The following is a 6,568-nucleotide window of genomic DNA, read 5'->3' on the forward strand; positions in this document are numbered from 1 at the left end:
AATATGAAAAAGGGGAGCAGAATACTATCGCATATTTGTGCCTTTCTCTTTCTATAGTATGGATGTGGTGTGCCCAGATTCTTTGAACATCTCTGTCTTTGACTTCTCTACCATATGAACTACAACTCAGTACTGAAGTTGAATTGGGTTCTTTCTCCTTTAAGTTGTTTTTCTGAGGGTGTTATCTCACAAAATAGAAAAAACAGTGAAAACAATGACATTTTAATAATGAGGCTGAAAAATTAATTTCATACCAATTCAATATTCCCATATCACCAATCAAGTATGATTCATATTTCCCATCTTGATAACTTTAACATATCGAAAAAACAGTTGACCTTGGAAATTCTGAAATGCTGTTATTATATACATAAATAATACAAAGCAAAACCAAAGAAAAGTATAATTATCAATAGAAATGCAATTTTCTGTTATTAAAACAAACTAATTTGGGATTCCAGGGTAAAGCTTATTACAATTTTAGATTTTGGTCAAATTATTTTTATTATTATCTCATATTTTGTGCCTCTTTCACATTTTCCTCCTTTCTTCTCACAACCAGTCCTGGTAGCTTAGGATTTTTCTTCTTTTCAGGATATAGTTTTATTCGAAGGATGGAGGTAACATAAAAGATTATAGTATAATTGTAACCAATGACTCTGCTCCAAACACTAGTGATCATATAAGAAAAAAATATAATTTTTGCAGAAAGCAACAGGGAAAATATGATGTGAAGACATGGGAGAAGTAAGTTATTTTGAAGCTAAGGACACAGGCGTGGACGAGAACCCAAAACCCACTAACCCTAATTAGGAATGACTACCCCCGACACCTTAATGTTGCAATTATATGCCCAGGCTGAAAAATTTAGTTTCTGTTGTTTGAGATACTTAAGTTTACTACTTGATAATACAATAAATAACAAACAAGCAATATATTACAGGAAAACTTTCACCAATTAAACTAAAGAAAGACAGAAATTTATTAGGTGGAAATAATGTAATCTTCAGGGTGCTAAAAAATACATAACAAGAATCTTAATTTAAAACAATACTGATGTTCTTTGTCCTTAGGGTTAAAATATTAATATATGTATTCCATTGGTTCCATAAGATTCTGTGTCTCTGTCATTCCTAAATTACAATTCTTTGACAAACAAGTCAGTTTTTTTTTTTTAAAAAAAAAAAAAGAAAATTGAAGCTAGATTAAGTAAGAGCATTTTAGATAGGTTTTCATTTTATGGAAGGAGTTGGGTGTTTATACAATTTTCAAAGAGCTTGAAGAGCATAGATCACCAAAAACTTCAATGCTCTAAAAAGCAGAAAGTTGCAGGAATCACTGAGTGCCAGTGGTCTTTTTTCAGCTACTTTAGACATTCTGATTAACAGATATTCAAATACACATAAAACTGTGCACCTGTTATTCCTCAATATATTTACTTAATCATTATTTTTATTGATATTTAATTTCAATTTCTATTATTAAAATTCCTTGCATGTTATCTTATTCTAATGAAAATGCTTGTGTTTGTTTATATGTTTCTACCATCTCCATTGACATTTTTAACTCAGCTTTTTTTTAGGAAAATAAAATTACTTCAAGGGTATCTTAATTTTCTAAAGGTCCTCCCAATAATTATCAATACTCCACTCAATAGAAACCAGAAAGAAATGAATCATCTCCACTTCATTTGAACAATCAAGGGTTTGTCTCACAATTCTGCATCCTTTTGAAGAGCCTAACACTGTTCATTTTTCCCAATATTTCTGATGCTATCTATATAACATCAGGAACAAAAAAATCAGCAAAATGTATACAATTATTCCCTTTACTTGTTAATGTGAATTATAAATCTCAGAAATGTGAAGCTGTATCTCATATTTCATTGTTAAAGTTCTGTACATACCATTGAACTCTGAAATACCTTCTTTGTGTTCAATATCCCTTTAACAGCACATGTATGTGTGTGTGTATGTGTTTTGCAGTATTTCCATTTATCTCTTTTGTAATTGTTCTGCTGTCTATGATCTATGTATCTGTCCGTCTATCTATCATCCATGTCTCATATCTGTATCTTCTTCTTACCTCCCTATCTCCTCCTTTTCCCTCCTCTGTCTTTTTCTTTGTCTCTCTGTCCCCCTCTTTATGCATCTAAGTGTGTGTGTTTATTGCTGTTTTATGTGCATTTGTGTTTTCATCATGAATGTGTACCATGGATCTGTAGTGTCTTCAGAGGTCAGAGGAGAACACAGAGTCCTCCAAAGCTAAGGTTATGTGCTATTGTAAGATGCCCAACATAGGTACTGGAATTGAACCCAGGTCCTCTTGTAAAACAAGTTCTCTTAATCTCTAAGCCATCTCTCCAAAATTCTAGCATATATTTGATGTAAATAATCCATGGAATTGTTTTTATTCCCTGATGATTTCTGATAAAAATTTTCATGTTTTTGGAGTTCAACAGTATTTAATTCATGCTCCAATGACCAAAAAGCTTTTATGTTTAAAATCTGTGATTTTTAAGTCTTTCTTTTCTTCTTTGTTATTTTTAGAGGAGAGTGCAAAGGAGGTCTCCACTACCACAAATTATGCAGTTAATTTTCTTGTGTTATGAAAAATCACAAGGGTCAGCATATTTGGAGTGCAAAGAAGAAACCTAATACAAAGAAAATTATCTTCATAATCATGGTATCTCCTTTTCCAGGAAGTATGTTATTTTTCTCTTGTAGGTTCAAAAGAAGTTTATGATTGTAATGTTGTTCTTTAGTCAGATATTCATAAGTTGGATAACATACAATTCAATCAGTTCCTTTTCTGATTGTATCAGATCGCTATTAATATGAAAGCAATAGTTCAAATGTTTCTTAAAATGTTTCTTCAAATTCTTACAACCACATGTTCTATAGAATATCTTATGAATAAACTAAATGAGGTTAAAATACTAGTTTGTCAAAAAGTATATGGATCTCCTCTGAAATTGTGTTGAAAGTGTTAATAAAATGTCTTAACAGGAACACTGGCATTAACATAGGAAATATAGATGACAAACATACCCTGTGCATTCTACATTACTCCCTCAGAAATATTGAACTTTTAAGATGTGATTACACTGTGCCCAACATTATTTAGCTGGTTGCTTTTATTTAAATATAATTAATAGATAATTTGGAACAAAATATAAAGAAAGTTTTGTAATCCTTCAACGTACAAGAAATAACCTTTTTTTTTTTTCTGGTATTTCCCAAGAATAAATGGAAGTGAAGTCCCAGTAAATGTTTAATTGTTTGGTTACATATGAATTGTAAATGCAGAACAGTAATAAGAACTATGTTTATTTTATTCCAAAGGATAGATAGCCATAAACGTGATTTAATATTCATAGAAATTGATAATGAGTTGAAAAACTTGATACACAAAATCCCATGTAATACTAAGTGTGTTAATGCACATATTAAAGGAAAAAAAAGACCCTGCATTTTTCAATAGATGGGAAAAAAAAGTTTTGGATTCAGTGAGAAACTCTGCCTGGAAAACCATGTTCATAACAAGTTTAGAAAAGTTTTGTTATTATTGCAAATAAAAATTATCAATGAACTATATAATATGATACGAATACACCTGGGAAATGATACAGATGAGCAGAAATTGCAGTCTTAGTTATCGGGAAATGTCTATTCAAGCTTTTTAGTGAAAAATAGGCAAGTGAAAATAGAGAAACTGTTGCATAAGCAATGTATGCATAGATTAATAGTAGATACATTATATCAATTGACATGACATTCATAATGTAAAGATATACAGGGAAATAAGACAATGGCATGGTGTATTCACACAACGAAACCCACACTGCTTTTCCTACAGAATGATCCATGAAAATCTTTGTAACGGAATACTGTTGTTGATACTTTTGGAAGAAAGGAATAGAAATGCCAAGATTAGACGTAGATGCTGTGCGTATCAGTTGGCTTAATAAATTCATGCTTAGGTATGATCTTCTGCAATTATTAAAATGTTAAAAGAAAGAACTGAAAAAACAATGAAGAAATCTTTTTTTTTTTTAATAAATGCTAGGCTCACAACCCAAAATGAAGAAATCTTAAATAGAATGTCAAAAATAATGACAAAAAAGCTTTGCCCTCAAGATATGTAATTCAAATGAAATTAATAAGATTTATATAGTTTATAGGTTGTCAGTAAAAGATTTTTAATGGGAATATGGTGAAAGTGGATCTTCTTTTATCTGATTTTAATATATATATTACTTAAAGTATTTTATAACCTAATAAAATATGATGTCAAGTTGGTCAATGATATTCAATAAATATATTATATTGCTAATACAGTAATTCAGATGATTGCAGAATTCAAAAATAACAATATTTAATATTTAATTAAGAACATGAAAGGCTAACAATATCTCAAATAATCATGGACTATGAGGGGAAACCATCAATGCTCAATATTCTTTGACAATTGCTTCATTTTAAGGCTTTGATCAAATTATTTTAGAAAGAAAAAACACATAATCAATGTGTTTTTTTCATGATGAAAAAAGAAATAAAATATTAAATGTACCGCTATGACTTGTCCAGATATAGAAGCATAGACTCTGATATAAAGTGTACTGGATCAGTTAGGTGCTGTCTAGGGAAGATCATAAAATTTGACCACAGAAACAAAATTTACTGAAAAGAAAGTATAGAATAAAAAGAAATAGAATTAGTGAGCCAAGAATAAGTGTCATTGTAGAGTAATATAATGTGGCAAAACAACTGTGTAATTACAGACCAAGAAGAAGAAATGGTATGAAAGCAAAAAAAAAATTATAGTAATGACTAATTTTTTTCCAAATATAATAGAACCATAAACCCAAATTCCTCTAGGCCTACACTCATACAATACATTCCAAACACAATCTCTTCTTTCTTCTTCCTCCATCACTTTTCCCCATCCTCTCCACACCTCAACTCATCTCAGTGACCCCCGTTTCCCCATCCTCAGACCCACTTCTACTTTGTTTTCCTTCAGAAAAGAGTGATCCTCCAAGAAATATTTATTTTAAATTTGGCATAACATAATGCAATAAAACTTGCCATATACCATCTTATCAAGCCTGGACAGAGCAACCCATTAGAAGGAAATAGGTCCATTAGTGGGCAAAGCATTCAGAGTTACACCCATTCCCACTCTTCAGAGTCTATCCAAAACTACAAGCTAAAGAACCACAATATTCATGCAGAAATTCTCCAGTGAAAGATGAATATGTAGTTTATAATTGCAGAGTCAGAGATCGAGCCAAACAAAACACCCTTAACTGAGGCCAGCCTGGGCTACTTATTGTAGGAGTTTGTGTCAACAACCCCATTAAAAAAAAGATTCTGCCAAGTACTGAATACTCACACCTCAATTATAGCAACAGTGAGGTGAAGGTAGACTGGTAACTATGTGTTCATATACAATCAGGGCTATATATTGTCAGAGCCTGACTCTAAATATGCAATGCAGGTTTTAATTTAAAAAGTTAGAAGCTGTCTTTTAGAACATTTTTGGGAGTAATGACACCACTGCGAACTTTTAAAATGTATTGAGTTATTCTTCATATATGTGTATAAAGAAAAATCATTAAATATACTAAATTTCAAATATTTGCTCGTGTAGACTGAACAAGTCTGTGGAGACACTGCAAAATATCTTGCAAAGAAAAACACAGAATGCTTCCTAGATGGATCTCTCTCTGTCTGTTCAAATCTTAAAGCTTTTTTAGAAGGAAGACCAAATATTGATCACCTTTGTATTGAAGACTATCCAATAATCATGAAGAAATTTTTATTTAAGATACTTGTTGACCAAAGGCGTGAATTAATGACTATAATATCTTATATGTGAAGAAAAATCTAGACTTCAAAGGCCTTTCTTTGATTTGTTCCTCTAGTTGTTTGCAATGATATCTCTTGTGTCAGGTTGGGTGGTTTTCAAATGAAAACTGGTATCTACTTTTCTCAAGTCAACAGTTTCTAATACTTACTGAAATAAGACTGACAAAGGCATTGGTGTGATATTTACACCTCGGATAAAGAACAGGGAGTGTTAGCATTTGAGAAGTTGCTGTTTTGGAAAATTTCTAACGAGTTTTGAACAAAAACATTTGGTTCCACTCATAATTTTAGTAAATGAGTATATAAGATTGTATGAATAAAGACTAAGTATTCATCAAGTTCACTCATTTTTATCATAAATGCAAAATAGAGTAAAATATAATTTCAGTAAATGACTAATGAATGCAATATTCAATACTAACCATTATCAATTGTGGGGCAAAAACACAATTTTATCAAGGTAATTTGACACATGTATTATGTCTATGCTTGGACGACTTAAATTTCATGTAACTACATGTCTCCAACAATTACAGAATTGCTATGTGATAGAAAACTTTTAAATTGAAGCCATTATAAAAATATTTTTAAGATGTCATGACACAAATATTTATTTTTATTCTAATATATAAAATTTTTATACTTGGTGGAGGGAAATAAAATCTAGCATCTAAACACATATGAATGAAATAATC

General features: G+C 30.8%; 1 non-coding gene across 1 annotated transcript; it reads right to left on the reverse strand.

Annotated features, from left to right (window-relative positions):
* Positions 1–2,549: 2,549 nt before the first annotated feature.
* Positions 2,550–2,708, reverse strand: LOC121460972. The gene has a single exon (XR_005976124.1). It is a non-coding gene; the product is annotated as a U1 spliceosomal RNA (small nuclear RNA).
* Between the last annotated feature and the right edge of the window lie 3,860 nt (positions 2,709–6,568).

This window comes from Microtus oregoni, unplaced genomic scaffold (genome assembly GCF_018167655.1).
Source record: "Microtus oregoni isolate MIOR12 unplaced genomic scaffold, Mior012 000021F_ref0000039, whole genome shotgun sequence".
In the NCBI taxonomy this organism is placed as follows: Eukaryota; Metazoa; Chordata; class Mammalia; order Rodentia; family Cricetidae; genus Microtus; species Microtus oregoni.